This window comes from Callorhinus ursinus, unplaced genomic scaffold, assembly GCF_003265705.2.
Source record: "Callorhinus ursinus isolate GAN/ISIS: 27379988/994484 unplaced genomic scaffold, GSC_fseal_2.0 scaffold41, whole genome shotgun sequence".
In the NCBI taxonomy this organism is placed as follows: domain Eukaryota; kingdom Metazoa; phylum Chordata; class Mammalia; order Carnivora; family Otariidae; genus Callorhinus; species Callorhinus ursinus.
In genome coordinates this window covers 3,682,480-3,704,852 of record NW_027397103.1, presented here as the reverse complement: position 1 = coordinate 3,704,852, position 22,373 = coordinate 3,682,480, and positions in this window count along the sequence as shown.

Below are 22,373 nucleotides of genomic sequence, written 5' to 3'. Positions count from 1 at the left end.
GTTAAATTATAAGAACTCTTAACATGAAAGACACTCTCTTAAGGTGTTACATGCACACTACAGTATTGTTCCCTGTAGGCACACTGTTGTATAGCGGATTTCTAGAGCTTGTTCTCATCTTGCATAGCTGAAACTTTATATTCGTTGAACAGCAACTCATTTTCTTCTCCCTCCCCAACCCCTGGCAACCACCATTCAACTCTTTGTTTCTATTAGCCTATTTTCATACTTCATATAAGTGAAATCATGCAGTATTTGTCCTTCTGTGACTGGCTTATTTATTAGCAAAATGTCCTTTGGGTTCTCTATGTTCTTGCATATGGCAAGATTTTCTTCTTTTAAAAAGGCTGAATAACACTCCATTGTACATATATATACCACATTTTCTTTATCCATAGCAAAAACAAAAACAAATACAAACAAAACACAAAACCAAAAAACCCAAAACAAAAACAAAAACCCTGATTGAAAGATGGGCAAAGGACTTAAATAGACATTTCTCCAAGGAAGACATATAAATGGCCAACCAGAATATTAAAAGATTATCAGCATCACTAATCACCAGGGAAATGCAAAACAAAACCACAATGACATATCACCTCACACCCGTCAGTATGGCTACTATCAAAAAGACAAAAGATACCAGGTGTTGATGAGAATGTGGAGAGAAGGGAACCCTTGTGCATTGGTGGGAGTGTAAAAGGATACAGCTGCTATGGAAAACGGCATAAATAAAATAGAATATAAACAAATAGAATAAAATAAATAAAATAGAATATAAAGAACAGTATAAAAAATAGAATTACCATATGATTCAGCATTCCAACTCTGGGAATTCAAGGGGCTTAATCATGAAGTCCCTGGAACTAGAATGGAAAGGTACCAGAATCTAAAATAGCTCTAATGACCTCTTTTCCTTTGCTAACTCATGGTCTCTGTCTTTACTTTGGGACTGTTCTACTCTCCTTTCCACAGACCTACCTCATGTGTAATTCCGTTTCTGCTTACCAAAATACCAGCTGGTACAAGACTTTTAAGGTGGCTCCATCCCCACTCTGCCTTATGAACTTCCACCTTCCATTCCCATGAACAGATGCCTCCTCCTGTTTCTTAGTTCACTTTCCTGTGAGAGAGAATCTGTTTGGTTCAGCTCATCTTTAAGCACTACGACTTGGGATGGCTGCCTTGGGGTCAGGTGATTAAATCGAAGCCAGTCAGCTGTCCATGAAAGGGTGGGCTCACATCGTATCACATCACATAGAAGCTTATTGCCTAAGGAATTTTTACAATTGTGAGTGAGTGGTTGAACTTGACAACAGTATTTGTGGTATTCTCTGGTGCTGCCCCCACCCGCCTTTCTCAGAACCACCTACTGTGAATGACCACATGAAGAAAACAGTCAAAGCCACCCAAACCAGCAGATTCACACAGAAAATCCAAATGAGTTCAAAGTGGATATGAAGACAGTTCAGTGTCTTAATACAGGGTTCCGGCTTGGCTTTCTTTAGCTCTAATCTGATTAAGGGGGAGATAACCATTTAAGGTCAAAAGTTTTCCTTGAACGGTGGAGCCTGGGGTAGGGGGTGGGACGTATACCATAGCTAAGTATGGCAGATTATATTTTCCACAGATGGCCATAACAATATCTCCAATCCCACATGCGCTTTTAGAGCCTTGCTCCTCCCCATCAAGAGTCCTTGCCATTTCCCCTACAATCTTGTGACCACCTCGAGCAGTAGAATATTGTGGAAATGGTATTCTATGATGTTACAGGCTAGTTCACAAAAATGCTGTGCTCCTCCTCCCTGTTCTCTTAGGATGTACACTTTGGGACATGGCCACCATGTTGTGAGGAAGCCCAAGCAGCCTGTGGAGGGGAACCAAGCTCTTCAGCCCATAGCTTTGGCTGGAATCCCAGCTGAAACCAGCACCGACAAGCTGGCATGTGAATGAGCTATCTTGAAAATAGATCTTCCAGATCCCAGTTGAGCTGCCTCACCTAATTCTGCTTGGAGCAGAGAATCATCATCTCTGCCAAGCCCTATCCAAATTGCAGATTTGTGAGCAAAATAAATGATTGTGGTGGTTTTTGGCCACTTGGGTTTAGGATGTTTTGTTAGACAGCAACAAATGGCAAATACTGCACTGGATAGATACTCTTATGAACTTTCCTAGTTTTGTATGTGAATGGGGAGTGAAGAGGGTTGAAAATGGGCAAGGGGAGGTCATTGGCTGCAGAGGCAGGGAGATACCCCAACTCTTTTTTTTAAATTAATTTATTTATTTGAGAGAGAAAGAGAGCAATTTTTTGAGAGGCAGAGGGAGAAGCAGACTCCCTGCTGAGCAGGGAGCCTGATGTGGGACTTGATCCCAGGACCCTGAAATCATGACCTGAGCTGAAGACAGGAGCTTAACTGACTGAGCCACCCAGACGCCCCAGATACCCCAATCTTAAGAATCACCGCTTACTGAGCACTTGCTCTGCACCAGACTCTGAGCTAAGGGCTTTAAGCTAATTCCTTATACCTCCCTGAGAGGTGGGGAATATTACTGTCATCATTTGATAGCTGAGGAAGCTGGTATCTGGAGAGTTTTAGTCTCTCCCGTGGTCGTGAAGCCAGTATGTTGTAGAGGTCACGTTTGAACCCTCGTTTGATATCAGACTAATTCATTCTTGACCAGAGAACAAGAATCAGGGCTAAGATCGGAGATAAGCCTATTCTTAACAGATGTTTAACTATTCAATGGGGAAATTTTTCTCGTCCCCTTTGGGATTCATCATGAATTTCATAGGTCCTTCTAATATGTATTTAGCGCTTACACTGAGTCACGCACTGTTCTAAGCCCCTTACTTACACATTGCATTTAATCCTTACTGTAACCCTCGTTTTTCAGATGAAAAACCTGAGGTTCTCAGGGGTTAAACACTTGTTCTGGTCACACAGGTAGTAAATGGCAGGGCTGAGTCTGATACAAATTCCCTGCCTGTTAACTACTTCTGCTCCTTAATTTTATGAGTGAGGACGGGAGGAGCAGGGGGAGGAGGGAAAGAGTTGGAAACAGGAGGGAGGGGAAAGTCCTAAGGTGAGACACAGAAGAGGGAAGGAGATAGAGACGCGGCAGGTGGGTTTTGTCAATGACAGAGCCGGTCGTTTCCAGATGGAGACCTCTTAGGGAGGGGGACAAAGCTGTCAAGCCATTGTGAGGAATGACACCAAGTCTTTTGATGGTGGAGGGGGACACTGGCAGGCTGACTGTAGAGCCTGCCTCTTATAGAGCTATTCTTCTTCCAATAATGTCGTAGAAATATATAGAGTGAAGGAGGAGAGTGCGTTGGAATGAAATACTGTATAATTCATTTGTCTTCTTTACTGAGGAAATCTCCTTATAATTTATCAGTAGGAAAGTTTAAGTGAGTTTTGTAGTTCTTTTTATATGCCCTTAAGAGGCAGGCTCCACTTTGCCAATGGGAGCTTTTTCATCATTCTATGAACAAGTGGGGATCATGCTTTAGAAAAAGGAGAGGAGTTCTAAGGAAAACAAAGAAGCAAGAATTTTTGCAACCAAAAGGTACATGCCCAGATGCAAAGAGAATGCAAATTGTGACCCAGAATGTAAATTTCTTTCTCTCTACCCTATACAATATGAACATGAGCACATACACATGTACACACAGCCTAACACACATGTATAGCCACACACATGGTCCCACAGAGTCATACACACACACACAAACACACACGCAAAACACACACATACTATACGTGCATAGTCACACACAGACACACACGCACCACGGTGATTCCCTGAGCACTGGGTTTAGGTGGCTCCTAAAATTCTATTGAGTTCCTGAGGCTAGTGGACCTGAGTTCAAATTCTGTTTCTGCCCCTTGCTGGCTTTGTATCTTTGATCAAGTCACTTCACCTCTCTGTGCTTCTGTTTCTTCATATATAAAATGGACATAATAATATGTCTAGTTCATAGAGTTGCTGTGGTAATGCAGTGATTTATTGCATGTGTAGTGCTTAGAAAAGTGTCTGGCACAAAGTGGCTCTCCATAAATGTTGGTTATTATTGTTGCTGTGAATTGGGTAGATTTCCCTATTATCACTATTGTCATCATCTGTCGTCATCAAAACTTCCCTCTTCTTGAACCTTACTGTGCTAGGCCCTGTGTGAAGAGGATTACTTTTTTTTTTTTTTTTAAGATTTCACTTATTTGACAGAGAGAGACACAGCGAGAGAGGGAACACAAGCAGGGGGAGTGGGAGAGGGAGAAGCAGGCTTCCTGCAGAGCAGGGAGCCCGACGCCGGGCTAGATCCCAGGACCCTGGGACCAGACCCGAGCCGAAGGCAGACGCTCAACGACCGAGCCAGCCAGGCGCCATTGTCTCAATGCTCAAAATAGCTGCATGAAGTAGATATTATTTTTTTAAGATTTTATTTATTTATTTGACAGAGAGAGAGAAAGCACAAGCAGGGGGAGTGGGACAGGGAGAAGCAGACTCCCCACTGAGCAGGGGGCCTAATAGGGCCTCGATCCCAGGACCCCGGGATCATGACCTGAGCCTAAGGTAGACGCTTAACTGACTAAGCCACCCATGAGTCCCGGGGTAGATACTGTTTTTTTTTTAAAATTTTTTTATTGTTATGTTAATCACCATATATTACATCATTAGTTTTTGGTGCAGTGTTCCATGATTCATTGTTTGTGCATAACACCCAGTGCTCCATGCAGAACGTGCCCTCCTCAATACCCATCACCAGGATAACCCATCCCCCTCCCCCCCTCCCCTCTAGAACCCTCAGTTTGTTTTTCAGAGTCCATCATCTCTCATGGTTCGTCTCCCCCTCTGACATACTCCCCTTTTCTTCCTCTCCTGTTATCTTCTTCTTTTTCTTTTTTCTTAAAATATGTTGCGTTATTTGTTTCAGAAGTACAGATCTGTGATTCAACAGTCTTGCACAATTCACAGCGCTCACCGTAGCACTGTTTTGACAGAGAAGGAAATTGAAGCCTGGAAAGGTTCAGTAACTTGCCTGAGGTCACACATGTGGGAAATGGCCAACTAGAACTTGAACCTGGTTCTGCATAATTCCAAGCCCTAGTTGTTAACTGTATGGAATGTATGATCTCCCTTATGGGAGAGGGAGTGTAGGGGGAGGGAGCGAGGGAGAGGGAGAAAGGACAAACCAGTGGGATGCTGGGGCCCAGAAGGAAGCAGACCAGAGCATGGAGGAGAGAAGGAAGTGCATTAATCGTATTATATGCAGCAGATAGATCTGGACTGAGAAATGTGGGTCCACAGGGTAGGCTAATAATTTTGCACCCTTCAAACTGGTGTTCTTTAAATATTTGCTTGGCATTAATTTGGAGGCGATCCTGAGCCTGGCCCGGGGCAAAGGCCACTGCTCTGCTGATCCAAGCAGTTAGCTTCAGCTCCAGGCTTGCATATCATATTCAGGAAGACAAAAGCCCTGCAGTTAAAGAGATCAACCCTCAGAGGAGGGCAGTTGGAAAGCATTTGTTGTTTCTCAAGCATGCCTCCTGGGGAGATCTCAACTGTCTTCCCCGGTAACTTATCAAAGTTTACTTTCCAACTGCACACAGTACTATCCCTAAGAGGAGTTCTGGTAAACACAATTTTCTTCATCTTGTTACCTTTCCAGTGATGCTTTGGAGTCCCATATAGACTGGAGCCCTGAGCTGCTACCTGACTGCCCTACGAATTAACCAGGTCTAGGAGGAGGGAAAATGGGGGAAGCCGTTCAATTGGTTATTGCTGATAACCTTGGGCCGAGCTTGCCAGTGGGGAGGAGGTGGGGGAGGATGCTAGATTAAGCAAAGAGTAAATGTGTGCTGAGGATGTGGAATCAGTAAGTGTGAAAAGGTGCTTTTGAGAAGCTTGATAGATTGAGGAGACAGCAGTGTGAAGGGAAATGGCTCTCATTTTTCTTCAGTTATAGGGAAGATCTGAAGGTGTTGCTCAGCAGAGGGAAAGGGTCCGTTAGACAGGGAGACTTTTGTGTAAAAGAGAAGGAGCTTTTGAGGGGCAAGAATGTTAAGAGCAGACAGGAGTGAGAAGGATCCAGAGGGGCTGGAAGCTTGGCTTTGGAGTTGGACATACTCAGATTTGAATCCTGACTCTACCTCTCTAGCTGTGCATCCTTAAGCAAACTGCTTAACCTTTGTGGGCCTTGGCTTTCTCAACCAGAATGGGGATAATAATGCTTACTGCACAGAGTTGTTCTAAGGGATAAATGAGGTCATGTTTGTAGAGTGCTTAGCAGAGTGCCTAGCACTTAGTAATACTCAGTGAATGTTGCTACAATAAACAAAATCAGAGGTGAGGGGGCGCCTGGGTGGCTCAGTTGGTTAAGCGACTGCCTTCGGCTCAGGTCATGATCCTGGAGTCCCGGGATTGAGTCCTGCATCAGCTCACTGCCCAGCGGGGAGTCTGCTTCTCCCTCTGACCCTCCCCCCTCTCATGTGCTTTCTCTCTCTCATTCTCTCTCTCTCTCAAATAAATAAATAAAATCTTAAAAAAAAAAAAATCAGAGGTGAGGCTAGGGGAAGATCTGGTGACATTTAGGAATGGAACAGATGGTAAGTGCTTGCTAAGTTTTACTCCTGGGAAGTTTAAGAACTTTCCTGGCCAGTGAAATTTGAGGGAAATTTTTCTGGGTGCAAGGGCTTCTGGGAAAGGTTTTTCTCCTTTAAGAAAAGAGAGTTGAGAAGATAAAGTCCTCTTTTGAATACTTTTGGATGCTGTTGTGTGAGTTGTGATGGCCGGAGCTGTGGCAGCCATTTTGCCACCTGGGGGGAGGTGAGGGAGTGTTAAACCTGAGACTAAAAGTCAACAGGAAGATGGTGGAGTAGAAAGGTGGAAAGAATGTCTATGATGGAGGGTCAGCCAGTCTTGGGGAGTAGGGAGGGGGGAAAAATGAGAGGGAGGGAGGAAGGGAAGAAAAAGAATGTTCTAGAAATTGTTGAGCTGCTGAACAAACTAGTTTAAGTTCCTTATTGTTTAAGGTCTGTTTAGTTGGATATTTTGTTAACTGATGAGGGAACAGAAGGCAAGCTGAGGACAAAACAGAAGCTGACACCCCGCAACCACAACACCCTCCACCCCACCGCCATGGAATATATGTGACATTCCTCAGGCACTCCTGGCTGCCCTAAAGGAAAAACAAATAGTTAACTTGCAGAGATCACAGTCCTGCAAGACATGAGTCTCCCTCAGTTTACTTACAAAAGCTTTAGCAGTAGCTTCCAGAAGGGAATGTAAATACAATTAAAAATATCTTTATAACCTGCAGCCCATCAACAGATTCTTGAAGTGGGGAGACTGTAATGTTCCTCCAGGAAGTTCCCAACTACCTTAATGTTAATGCCTTACTAGAGGGTTAAACAACCTTGACAATAGCAAGGCCTCTTGTATCCTGTGAGTCTTCTTTAATATATGAAAGTTCTTTCTTGAAACCTCCCTTTTTCCTTACCTCCCCCAACCCCATAGTCTATAATCAGCCACTGCTCACGACCCCAGAGCAGCAGCTCTTTTCTGCCCACGGGTCCTGTCCTCGGGCTTTAATAAACCACCATTTTGCACCAAAGACACCTCAAGAATTCTTTCTTGGTCGTTGGTTCTAGACTCCACCCCACTGAACCTCACCTACATTCCAAAACTACATCATTAACCATAGTCAAATAGTAAATGATAAAGTGTCCCTGGAAGAGAGCATGGCATTTGCAAAACTAAAGAGGCTGGAGGCACATGCTCAGGGAACTGTAAATAGCTTGGCTACAGGATAGGGTGGAAGGCAGGAAAGAGAATTCTGAGAAGAAAAGGAGAAATACAATCATGGAAGTGAGAAACAGTGCAGTGTAAATGGAATGTTCCCAAACACTTAAAATATTAAATGTCTTGATGTTGAAATACAAGTAAGATCCCTGAACTAGCAAGTGACAAGGGTGGAGATACTTGCAGGGGACAGATCACACAGCTGGTTTTTAACACCTTGCCGGATGGATATGTTGGTTCATTGGAGAGTCACTGAACAATTTCCATCATTAGGGGCTTTTTTGAGCATCAGGAAGTAGAGGAGTGAGGGGGAAGGACTGACCTCTTACCACTTTTTATTGTCGTTCCAATACTGCCTGTGCTCCTTGTTCTTCCTTTGGGATGAAATTTTTACTTCTATTTCATGAACGAGCTGCTTATTTCTCTCATTCAGTCTAGGTCACAGATTCCAGGATACATAGGGGCCCTGGTTTTATTCTGAGGATAGACCAGAACATGTGTTAATCTTCAGCAATGTGATATTTCTCATGTACTTTCATTTAGCAGCCTTGTCTCTTATTAAATCTAATTAGTTTCTCTGCTGCAAAGAGATCGAGGGCCTCCTAAAAATGAAAATGCGTAGCCTGAGTCAGAGTTAGCAAAGGACCTTATCCAGGGTTTTTGGTCACCCTTTCCAGAGGTCCTTAGCTTTTGGACTCAAGCTTGCTGCCCCCCAACCATTGTCAGTTGTTTCAAGGATGATAGACGTTTTGGAAGTTGAAGGATCTTGGAATATATACAGTCCTGCCATTTTACCATAGAGGAAATGGAGTCCCAGTGAGGACAAATGACTTAACCAATGTTACACAGCAAATCGGAACAGAGGTGGAATTGGAGCACAGATTTTCTGACACCCAATCTATTGCCTTTATGGCTGTATCGAAGTGAACATCAACTGTAGACTTTTGAATACCATCAGTACATGAAAATATTCACCAGTGGTTTGTTTACTTAAAACATTGATCCCCAAACAGAAATTTTCACTCAACGCTAGTCTGTCCCCACTCTCTAGTCAGTGTCTCAGTCAGCCTCTTCCCCAATGATCTGATGTTGTAAACATCCAATGGTGTTAAGAAAATATAATGCAAACTGGCTGCAAAGTAAAACTGCAAATCTTGCATATAATGTGGGATTTCACAAAGCTGATGACGGTGATGCATGGTGAGCTGCTCCCATGTCATGCAGAGCCCTTGACAGTTGAGTACCTGGCTGAGTTAGGCAATTAAAAAAGACCAAAGTCTGCAAAGAGGACCCCAGAATGGGAGCTGCAAAGGGGAGGGAGAGGAAGAGCAGAGGATTAAAAGAGATTTCTGGGAAAATTGATGTCGCTCATCTTCACAAACTTGCTGTGAAAGTCCAACATGAGGTGAAGCATCTCCATGTTATGCTGGGATGTAATGTGGCTAGAAGAATTATGCTCCAAATAATTCAATAATAAATCAGTAATACATACTTGGTTTTAAGAATGAGTACGTGGAAGAAAGCAACATAATTACAACTTCAGTTGTTTTAATATAAGATAAAAACATTTTCATAATGTTAAGTTTGATTTTAAAGGTAAAGTCCCAATCAAACCCTTTTTTCCCCACCTATTTTTATCAGGATTTTATTCAGCTGCAAGTAGCATAAACCTGACTACAGTGATTTAGTTTTTTTTTTTTTTTTTTTTTTAATAACATGAAGTTGAGGAAAGGTTGTTTCTGGCTCTGGTGCTTTGGCTCAATAATTTTAGAATAATGCCTTTGTAATTTTCTTGTATTTTTCCCTCAAGGTTACAAGATGGCTGTTGCTTTTCCAGCCTTCACATCTGCACTCAATTCAAGAAGGGAGTGAGTGGGGAGATGGCTGTGCTAGTCTTTTCTGACTCTGTATTAAATCAGAAAATCAAAGCCTTTCCCAGGAGCCTCATTAAATATTTCTGTTTATATTTCATAGGCTATATCTCTCCTAGCTTCAAGGCCATATCTCTCCATAAATCTGGAAATTTAGTATTTGGTTTTCCAACCTTCAAGTAGTGGGAGGTGGCAAGGGATAAAGATATTGTGAATGGCCAGTGTCTACTAGAGTGTTTCAAGTGGCCTTTAAGAAACTTAGATATTAATTTTCTAAGATAGTAAAATTCACCTGTACCTAGAAATTTACCTTCAAGGCCCAAGAAGCTTCCAGAGAGCAGACTTTGGCACATCTTTTAGCAGAATCTGAAGCTGAAATGGAAATTGCTTTGGGCAATGTCAACTTGACATGATTCTTGCTTTTAGGAACAGCAACAACCATGATGTATAAGCGGTTTACTTTCCATGTGTAGTATCTCATTTGACTCTTATAACAACCCCCATGAGGTACATAAAGGAGATGCTGTGATATTTCACATTTCACAAATGAAGACACTGAGGCTCAGAGAGATGAAGCAACTTGTCCATGGCAACCCAGCTGGAGAGAGTGGTAAAGTTGAGATGTGAACCTTGGTTTGGGCTGACTCCAGATTTCATGCTCTTTCCATTACGCTGAAGTGCCACATATCGGCATGTTCCAAAGCATGTCCCATAGAAATAGAGTTAAGGGATTTCAAAAAAGGTGGGATGTAGCATATCTTCAAATAAATTTGAAACCTTATATGATAAACAGAGTTAGAGGCTTCTTGGATATTACATTGTAATTCTCCAAGGACAGGCTAGGATCTGCATCCTTCCCTCAATTACTCAATTGTGGAACCTTTTAAGTACAACATCCCATAGGACTATCCATTCATTTGTTGATCTAACAAAATTATTGGGCTCCGACCATATTGCAGGCACTTTTCCAGCTCTTGATGAACATTGGTGATCATGATAGACCTGGTCCCTGCCCCCACAGAGCTACCAGGCCAGCTTGCAGACCATGTCTCTGAATATACTTTGGAGAAAACTGTGATGCTTAGTTGGCTTCACCTAGTCCCAGAGAGGAGGTATCCCAAGAGCAGCCAATGACTAATTTGGGTCTTGGTCTTGACCCAACCTGATTTTCTGCCTGAAGTCTGCCTGTTGGCCTTCCAGATATGAAAGGGGATATTTATTTCTTTCCTTTCATATCCCACATGGGAGGAGAGATAGGTGAACTAACAGAGGCAGAATGTTCTAGAAAGATGATAAATAGGGGACGAGTGGTTGACCAGATGTTCTGGTAATGCTTCTGTCTCACAGGCTTAGAGCCCATGATGGCAGGTGCCCCGAGATCCTCAGTTTTCACAGGGGAATTGGCTGTTCCCCTGCTCTCTACTCATTGCCCCACCCCCTCCCCTATTGCTCCCCTTCTGTCTTGTTGCTTTGAGTTGTTTGTTTTCCCTGATGACAGCTGACCTCTCTGTTTTCAATCCATTTCTAGAGTGAGAGGATGGCTATAAAATATTAAATCCTAGTAAATATTAATGCCCCACCACTGTCACATTACTTCAGCCTTGTGAATTGAGAGGTCAGGATTGGGTTGATGAGTAGGTTTTACTATGTTTACCCATTACCACCACTGCTGTCACCCCCACCACCCATACTACCACCACTGCCACAATTGCCACTATGAGCAACTTTATAAGGTCTTCTAGTAGCCAAGAAACCATCCCTTTGGGAGCTGTAGGGACTTTTCACTCTGCTTATTCTATTCACCAACTACTTCTAAGGTTCAGAAGGCATACCCATCCCCAGTAGGGCCATTAAATTTTAAAGATCTGTTGCTGAAAGGGGCATCTTGAAGACCCCAAGGCAAATTCTTTTTATTGTTATGTTAATCACCATACATTACATCATTAGTTCTTGATGTCCAAGGCAAATTCTGATCAGGATGGTGAAACCTGTCGCATCTCTCTACTTTATCCGTATTTCTCATCACTGTCCACATGGTCAACATGATTCCCAATAATAATGGTGTGATGAATTGGTAAACTTAAAAACTATTTTCCTCAATGTTGAGAGAAGTTGCTACATTTCCAGCTGCTTTTATTTGTGGAGATGGAGACTTTGCTTGAGGGTGATATGTAGATGCAAAGCAAGTAAGGACTCATTGCTCCAGGGGAAGAACACCTAGCAGGGATGTTTTGGGATAGATAAAGCCTTTTCTCCCTATATTCCTTGTTTTATGGACCTTGATGGCTTATGTGGAGGAATTAGATAAATTTGCATAGGGAAACTCAGGGGTTCTTGGGAGAAAACAGATTGAGGTTCATATTATTAGAACTCTTTGATGGACTAGGAAAACCTTAATAAAGTCAGCTGAGTGGACTCTGGGGGCTCTGACGGGAAACTCATGAGGAAGGGAGGGAAGAAGCTGGAATGGTGACTTGGTTCTACTTCAGGGCCCAGGTCTGCTTAGAAAATATTGTAGTGTATGGATGATGTTGCCGTACCTTCCGAACTAGCTGTATTGGCACTGTGGGTGTGCCGTTGTACTTCTGTGTGTTTTTGTATATGTGTGTGTTTAAAGCAGTTTTGTGATTAATATCCTTAACGTGAATCTGTGTATACAAAATATCCTCTAACATGTATATCTATGTGTACAAGTGTTTCCTTATAATTCAAGAGAGGGGCATGCTGGGTCAAAGGATGTATCAGTCAGCATAGATAGGATATGCAGTATGCAATAGTAACAAACAACTCTAAAAATCCTACAACAACAAAGGCCTGTTTACCTCTCATCCTGTGTATCCAGCTGAGTTATACTTACATCTTCTCACTCTGGGACCAGTTTCAGACATTGATGGTCACCGGGGAAGAAGAGTTCCCTGGGTGTCACACTGACAGTTCCATGCTCTGGCCCACAAGTGGTACTCATCACTTTTTTGTTTCTACAATTCGTTAGCCAGAACCAGTCACATGGATCATGACTAGGTAGATGATAACTAGAAGACCATGAAGTTCAGTTCTACTCCATGTCTGGAAGGTAGAAAGCCAGAAACGTGAACAGCATTAGTGAATATTTCAAATGGTGTGAACATTTTTAAGGCTTCTAATGCATATTGCCACATTATCCTCCAGAATAGTGTGTCAGTTTATCCTTTTACCTGTGAAACTGACCAGGACTTGTTTGAATAACATGCCATGCTCCATTGCATGGATGTATCATAACTTATTTCATCAATCCCCTGCCAACGAGCACTAATCTTTTCTATTACAGTGATGTGATGAACATTGTTGTACACACATGTATTTGTCCCCTATTTCTTCAGAATAAATTCATAGAAATTGGACTGTTGAATCAAAGCGTATGAACACTCTTAAGACTTTTGATACAAACTCTCAGATTGCCCTCTCAAAATGTTGTGCCTTTTTTTATTCCTGCTGTCAGAATAGAGGAGTACCTGTTCCATTGATTTGGAGAGAGTGATAGTAACAGCTGTGAGTGTCTTCCAAGTTTCTTGATTCCAAATCTCCAAGTCCAGATGCTCCTGACCTGGGGTGGTTAGAGGCTGAGTTCAGACATTTGGATTTGCATCAGGTGAGGAATATAGAGAAAGAGAAAGAGAGAGAGCGAGAGAGAGATTATCTGCAAGAGCCATTTCCAGGCTGGGCAGGCACTGAGTGTTCTAACTTGCTTTTGTCTTAAGGTAGAGTGTCTGCCTGCAAGGTTTACCTTGAAACCTTGTGTCAAACCAGCCAAACTAATGGATGAGGCACACCAGATGATAGAAAAACTGATGGGACACTTGTTCGATGCACTACATCAGCGGACTGCTCAGCTTTCTCTATGACAGTGGCCAAGTCAGCCCCACCCTCCTGATCACGGCGTAAGGGCAGAGGGCCAACTGGCAAATTGAAGCCTTTACTGGAGTAACTGGGGAAGGACACATGAAGGAGAAAGAGAGAAAAAGGATGGTGGGTGCATTATCTGATAGTGGATTTATCACTTTGGGGGAAGTTAAAGAGCTACATGCATCGAGACGGATCTGAGTTTGCTGTCTCAGACAATAGTGAAAATATAGGGTGGGGGAGAAGGGTTGCACACGTCCTCTGCCTTAAAGATTCACAACACATTTAGGAGAAGATGAATTCTCAGATTATAATGTTACTGTTTCTCTCTCATGTTCTTTTTGTTTCCACAATAATGATGTTTACTAAGGAGGGAAGAAGAGAAAGCATGGAAAATTTTAAGTAGAGGTTACTATAAAGACTCCATTCTGAGCTTTAGTGTAGTCCTGCACACGCTTGTCTGCATGCATAAATGTGCACACATAGGCACACACCCATCCTTTGTACCTCTCTCTAGCCCTGTATTAATTAGGATGTTTTGACTGAAGAGAATAAACCTGGCTCAAAGTGACTTAAGTAATAAGGATATTTATTATGAGCAGGGAGACCATATCATTTATCATTCAAGCCAGGAAACTATTGTTCCGTACAAATGCTGAAGCAAACATCCACTGGCACAAATGCAAAGTGGAATAGTTCCAGGAAAACCAGGATTGTTATGGACTGAATATTTGTGTACCCCCCACCCAAACAATTCATAGGTTGAAATTTCATCCTATGTGATGGTGTTTGGAGGTAGGGCTCTGGGGAAGTAATTAGGTCATGATGGTGGAGCCTTTATGAATGGAATTAGTGCCTCTGTAAGAAGAGGCCAAAGAGCTAGCTAGCCCAGGTGAGGATACAAGAAGTAAGTTTTCTGGCGAAGTCAATCTTCCTGGCAGATGTTTTTCACCAGAACCTGACCATGTTGGCATTCTGATCTCAGACTTCCATCCTCCAGAACTGTGATAGATGAATTGTTACCATTTAAGCCACTCAGTCTATGGCAATTTATGATATCAGCCCAAGCTGATGAAGACAAGGTTGTATGATCACCAGAATTACCCTATATATCAAGATATCTCTAGACAGGACAGCTTTAGAGTCAATGTCAAGAATCAAAGATATTGAAGGCTCTCAAAGTCTCAATGGCTAGCTTTTGTCCTTATACTTTTCCCTTTGAGCTCGGAGATGGCTGCCACAGCTCCAAGCATCAAAACATCAACATTTTCAAAGGCATTGGCTTTGTAAGAGCAAAGAGTACATTTCCCATAGTCCCCAGCAGACTTGCCATCATGTCCACTGGTGGGAATCATGTCACATGTCCATGCTCCAACCAGTCACTGAAGGGGCAATGGAATTACTGTGGTTGGTTTGACCCATCAAGACTCACCCCTCCCTTGGATCTGAGAGGGGTGCAGTCCAACTTCAAGCACTTAGCTGTTAGGAGAGTGACTAAAATCAGGAGGAAAAGGGTGGGTGGTTGTTGGGTAGGCAAGTCAAGAGGGCCTGCCACTCACCCACTCCTGGCCAGATCTCCTGTGTGGGGTCAGTTGAGAAGCAGAGCAGGGAGGCAGACACAGGTAATCAATGGAATGCATAAGCCATTTGCAAATAACCAAGGCCCTAGAGTATCTGTGCATGTAATGATTTAGTGTTACAAAGAACCCTTGTCGCTTTCATCTCCCTAGCTCCCCACAATAATCCTGTGAGACTGGCGGCGCAGATAGCAGGATCCTCATTTCTCAGCAGCAGCCAGGGTCCAGAGGCTGACATGTCAATGACTGTATCCAGTGGGGAGGAAAAGTGGGGCTCAGAGTAGTCAGTAACTTGCTATTGATCCCAAAGCTACAGTCCTGTCCAAGAAAGGATTAGAACTCAGTTCTGTCTGACTGCACTGTCCATTTTCATACTCTGCTATGCTGATCTCAAAAGTCAAGACTATTTTTTTTTGGTAGCAGGGGGTGTGAAGGGTACAGGAAGTAAATTGGGACAAATATCATTTATAATTGGGTTGGGAAGATGAGACTGGTTGGGGTTGCATGTCATACCTGGAACTCTGTATTTTTTCTCTCCCACATTAGACAGGACATTGGAATATATGTGCCAGAGAATGTTATTATTAGAGAGACAACTTGGGTCTACTTCAATTAATTTTTTTTCAAGGATTGAAGAAAGGAATAGAAGAAAAGGGGAGAAAATCGTCAGACTTTCATATTTTTTAAACTGTTGTTAATAGTTTTCAACTACAGTGGGGCTACTTTGACCACATTTCATTATCAGTTTCTGTACATTAGAGTGTGCCAACCTACCTTGTTGGGAACTGGTGCTCTCCGAGTCACCAGTGGGTGGAACAGAAGGAAAGGGGTGGGAGGAAGTGAAGGAAATCTCAGTTCTTTCAAAAATACCCCATCTTGGACAGCACCGAATATGTGGGTGACCCACAGTCAACTGCCACCCACCATCTCTCTTTCTTCTTCCATGCCCTACCTCTACCCCATTTTTCTTCTTCTAATTAAGCCTACTCAGGACCCATTTCTAACAAGGGGCTGATGTGAGTGCTTCTTGATGAATTCATTTTCAACATGTCTCGAGTCAGGAGGCAGCTGGGCACAGAGCAGCTCAGATATGAGCAGTCTGGCTAATTAGGTTCCTGGCTGCCTTTTTCCTGTACCCACCACCCCTACCAGTCTGCCGCCCTGTCACGCCCTCTGTTGGATTTCATTCTGTTGCGTGTCTTGGTTAATTTGCAGATCTCCTGCAGAACTACACCATCTTCCACATTTATTGAAGCTTTCTCTGTTGGGGCTGATAATGTCAGAAATAATTAGCAAATCTGTCATCCCCTGGGGGTATCTCCTCAAGTGGGTGACCTTGTAGTGGTCAGGGAGGTTGGACACTGCAAAAGGTACATTTGTTAATGTGTGGGGACACTTTTGACAGACCAAGTGACTGGAGGAGGGGTGTTAGCATCTAGTTGACGGGGCCAAAAATGCTAAACTTCTTGCGAAGTCAGTCCTGCACAGTGAGGAATTCTCCCCAATATGCCAATAGAGACCCACTGAAAAGCATTGCAAAGTACAGAGCAAGAGAGATTTTTAGCTTCAGTTGCTCCCCTTAAAGAGGCATCTGATGGAGGTGTGGGGGTGGGGGAAAGGGAGTTCTACTCTCTAGCTGAAGGTGCTTTGGGCACTTTTGGTTCATTTCTGTTTCCATTTCATCTCTGAGCCTCCAGGACCCCACACAATACCAGGCACGTAGTAGATGCTCAATCATGCAATGTTGATCTGATTTGTTCATGTCATTTTGTAACCACAGAATGGTCCCTGGCTTCAGTGAATTTTAACTGAATGTCTACTATATCATTAGGAAGATGGAAATCACATTAGGTGTTTTAATAGAGAAAGTTTAATATAGGGAATTAGATGGACAGCTTGTGAAGGATGAAAAAGCAATAGCAGAACTATGAGGTAGTCCAGGTGTAATGACGAGGGAAGAAGCTACTGCTGGGGGAATAAAGGCGAGTGTACGTGCTTATTAAAACCTAGAAGCCGGGGACGCCTGGGCGGCTCAGTCGGTTAAGTGTCCGACTCTTGGCTCAGGTCATGATCTCAGGGTCATGGGCTCAGAGCCCGGTGTTGGGCTCTCTGCTCAGCTTGGAGTCCGCTTGAGATTCTCTCTCTGCCTACCACCCCCCTGGATTGCTCACTTACTCGCTCTCTAAATAAATAAATAAATGAATAAATAAATAAATCTTTAAAAAATAAAAATAAAAAACCCTAGAAGCTGGATGAGCACCAGGTATTGTATGTAAACATTGGATCACTAAATTGTACACCTAAACCTAATATTACACTGTATGTTAACTAATTGGAATTTTAAAAAAATTTTAGAAACCAGCAAAAAAAAAAACACAAAAAACCTAGAAGCTGGGAGGAGACGCTCATGCATCTGGGGCTTAGACCTCTGCTAAAGGGACATCCCTGGTTGCTGCTGGTACCTGTGAATGGCCACCTGTAGGCTGATTTGGGGAGTGCTGAAAGCAACTGGAGACTAGAACCCTTGCCAAAGTGGGGTGGGGTGGGGTGAGGGGGTCGGGAGGTATTGCTCTACTAGGGAGGTGCTTAAAGGGACAGGGCACCAAGAGGAAGGAGCCAGTCCTTTCCCCCTCCTCCCGCCTTCATGTCTCCTTCCCATTGATAGAACTGATAAAGAAACCTAGCTGGCAAAGGAGAAAAATAGTTTCCAGGTGCAGCAGCAGCAGAGGGTAGAATACTGAAGGGTGGATGCAGAGCTGAGGGACAAGAGCTGAAGAGAAGGAAACCTGTTATGTACCAGATTCCACGGTAAGTCTTGGGAACCCAGAGGGGAGCAAGACGGACAGTCAGGCTCAGCGCTTCCAGTCCAGCACTTACAGTCCTGGGACATTACATGAATAATTACACACGCAGTTAGTACCATTACAATACATATATATTTTTAAAAGATTTATTTATTTATTTGAGAGAGAGAGAGCGAGAGAGCAAGCAAGCATGAGCAGGGGTCGGGGGAGGGAGGGAGAGGCAGAGGGAGAGGGACAAGAAGATTCCCTGCTGAGCAGGGATCCCATAGGGGGGCTTGATCCCAGGACCCCAAAATCATGACCTGAGCTGAAGGCAGACACCTAACCGACTGAGTCACCCCGGCGCCCCACCATTACAATACCTATTTTTAAAGCACAAGCACAGGGCACAGGGAAGGCATACAATAGGGGACATGAGCTTGCCTTGGGGCTGAGATGCTTCTCCTGAGCAAGAGTCACTTAAGATATAGCCTGAGAGGTGAGCAGGAGAACTCAGCATAGTGAAGGCAGGAGCAGAGGAACCAGCATCAGCAAAGGCTGGGAGGTGAGAGGATTTGGAGAACTGAACAGAGCATGTGAGGGGTACCTGTGTTGTTCAGGGTTCCAGTCACTCCCCCTCTCCCCTCCCTCCCCTGCCCTATGCCCTCCTCTCCTCCTCCCCTTCCCTTCCGGTCCCCCTCCCCCTCATGGTGTCCCTTCCAGCTCCAGGACAGACACTGAGCCCTTCCCTCCTGAACTCAACCTTGACTTCCTCTGACACTTAGTTCTGCATCCACTCATGCAGCCTCTTGGCTTGCTGTCTCCTACTGTATGGTCCTTGTATTGATAAATGTTTTTCTAGGTGGTACTCACCACTTCTCCCAACTCCCCTTCTCCTTGCTGATCTCAGAGCAGTTACTCAATAGGTGATTGATTTAACCTCACTTATAATACAAATTGCAAATTAACTATCCTTGAAACGTCATCTCTCATCTCTCAAATTGAAAGATAGGTAAATAACAACAGCATCCAGTAAAAGTACAAATATGAAGAAGTGGGCAGTCTTGTACAGCCATGTGGGAGGGTGAATTCACACAAACTTTATAGAAAAGAAAGTGATAAAATGCATCAAAGGCCATATATATATATATATATATATAGGCAAAGCCTATATATATATATATATAGCCTATATATACATATATATATATATAGGCAAAGCCCCCAACAGTGAAATTTCACTTACAGTAATCTAGTCTAAGGCAGTGATCACAAATACACTCAAAGATAAAAAGATAACAGCTCTGAAGATGTTCACAGCAGCATTTTTTATAATACTGAACTAGCTAAATGTTTAACAATCAAGAGTTAGGACTGGGTAAAAAAATGTGGCATACACGTATAATGGCTTTTGTTGGAGCCTTCAAGGTGATGTTCTAGGAGAATATTTAATGTTCAGAAAATAATTTTATGATGTATTTTTGAGTGAAATGAGAAAATTTTAGAACAGCAAGATCATAATGTAGGATATTATCTACTGAAAAAATATGTATGTGTATATGACATGTACACACGGAAGACATACATGTATATGAATGTTAACATATGTATATGAAGACATGTTCATGCTATGCATTTATATATATGATGTATACACACAACATGTATGTGTTATTGTATGTGCAAGTGTATGCGTGTGTATGTGTGTATATGTCTGTGTAGCACCTGGGAAGTAAATGCCAGAGTAGTGAGGGTGAATATTTCTTAATGATGGCATTAGGGTGGCTTGCCTCTTCTGTGTTTTGCTTCTTTGCATTTTTTTCAGTTTCACACATGTCTGTGTATTGACTAAGAAGAAAGAAAAGCGGCATATTATTTGAACAAAACAGATATTTGAGAGGAGGAAACAAACCAGCCAACCACGTGCCTACTGCACTTGAGGCCACATTCCCGGGATTCAGTTTGGCTCAGGATTCTACCCATGGGAAGTGGACACGCCTCGTCCGCAGGACACTGAGCAATAACGGAACCCTCTTTTGTAGATTAGAAATGGTTTGCAGGGTGGGCAGGAGTGCCCATCTCATAGTCTTTTGTAAGATTCAAAACCTAGGTTAAGTGCCTAGGCCAGGGCCTGGCACAGAGTAGGCTCTCATAACATAGGAGGCCCTTTCTCCTTCCCTAGCAGTGGCTCACGTCTGGGGTCCTGTCCGTGTCTGGGTGTGTTCGCATTGACTTTGTCTCCTTTACATCAGCCATCCCTGAAGCTTGTTCGTGACCACTCTTGATGTCTCTGTACTGCTAGGAGTCTGGGGAGCACAGAACTGCCCAAATCTTTGAGACACCCAGGTTGTGTAGTTGATGGAAACTGAAAACCCTTCATCAGCTTACTGATAACTTGCTCTGTGCCAGGACCAGTGTGGGGCCCTGGTGTGCGAACATAGACCTTGCCCTCTGGGAACTAACGGTCTTCACCTTGGTGATGTTGAGGCAGGCACTAAGATTTTGAGGGGGAAGAGGGGTCTGGCTTGCTTCTTGCTCTCTCCACAGTTTCTAGAACAGAGACTAATACATAGTAGGGGCTCACACTATTTTGAATAAAACAATGGAGGGGGGGAAGAGGAAAGCTAAGAAACATCAGAAAAATGGATCTTCCGAATTCCTCTTCAACAGAAGGTGCCTGGCAGGGTGCCCAGCTGAGCATTCTCTGTGACATGTGTCCTCATGCGTGGCTTAGCCCCCAGAAGACAGTCTCAAACTCTGGACAGCTCTGTATTGGAGCCAGTTTTACCACTATTTGGGTAGACAGAAGAAAAAAAAACTAGTTTTTGCTCCCAGAAGAGAGGTTAGTGATCCCCCAGAAACTCAGAGAGACTTGAATCCAAATTCTCATTCTGCAACTTGTCAGTTTTACTTTTTTCTGGAGAAGAAAAAAGTTCCCTTTTTCCCTTGTACAAAGGGGAGGACTGTGTCTTTGGTGGGGCTGCTGCGAGGTTGTGGTGATGTGGGTGTGGATGAGTAAAGTTTCCACCTTTGTGGGGGTTTTTTTGGTCCCTGAAATATTCAAGCTCACCTTTTATCCTTGACTCTCTTTAGATCAGGCCTTAGCCTCCACTGTCCTAAGGGAAAAAAGGAATACAGTGACATCTGTAGCTTTGGAAGTCCAGAAGCCTAAGATCTTGACAGGAACAAAAGTTTGGGAAGATTTCCTAGGGAGCCATTTTTCCCCAAACTCCCCAAACCCCAGACTAGAGGAAGGGAGGAGAGGTAAACACTGACATGCATGTGGGACTCTGAGCAGTGCCTCCCCCAGGGTGAAGCTCCAGAGGGGTATTAGGCAGCAGGACCCCACTTGTGGCTTTGGATTCTGTGGGTGTCTCATTACCCTGGTGAAGCCTGGCTGTCTGGGTTCAAATACCAGCTCCACTTCTTGATGGCTGCGTGATCTGACACAGGAGACTTACACTTTTGGACTAGTTTCTATATCTATGATAGGGGGATGATAGTGGATCCTGACTTGCATAGCTGTTGATGGGATTGATGAAGCAGATCCTGAAAAGTGCTTAGAACAATGCCTGAGAAAGGCTGAACGAGTTGTAAAAGGAAAAAAGGAAAGGAGGGAGGGAGGGAGGAAGAAAGGGAGGGAGGAAGGAAGGGAGGTGGCGGGTCTCATGGAGGTGGCAGGAGAGCACCCAATGCCCTGTGGCATTGTGGTGTACTAGCTGGAGAGCGCATAGACGTGGTGGCCAGGTGTTTGAAGTCCAGAGAGAGAGTGTCTTGCCAATGGCCTTGGAGTGTCATGATCCCTGGCCCCCCTAAGTGGGACGTGGAGATGAGGAGGAAGGGAGGGAGAGAGTGAGACAGGAGTTGTGCAAGGCTTTCCCGGGCCTGGACACAGGTGCCTGCAGCAAAGGATGTGAGGACCAGATGAGGTGTGTCCCATCCCAGGGGTCAGCCGGTGTGGAGGGTGATACTGTGGCATGGGTTACATCTCAATGGATACCTTAGAGGACATGGACAGATTAAAAACACAGACCCGGCCACCCCTGCCCACTGATGGCTTGGGGACATTTGCACAGCCCCTGGAACCTGGCATCTTCCCCAGCGAAAGAACAGAGTGAGAAAATCTAAAATCCAAATTGGTTTAACCTGAAATCAATAAGAAAAATAAAAATCACGAAAATGACCCTGTTTCGCTGGAAGTGACAAGATTAAATCTTCTGCTTCAGAGAGTTTGGGGGGCATAAGACAGAACTTCATTTCAGTGGGAGAACACATCCACATCCACAAGCACAGAAGCTAACATGTTTTTACTCCTGAGAAGATGCTGGGGGATTCACAGTCGCTATGTTTGCAAAGGGCTTGGCACGTGCTCAGCGCTCCACAAATGGGCCATAAATACGTAAGTAATAACGTAGAACAGTCTGCCTATGGCAATGGCTGGCAGGTCCAGTTGGCGGAAG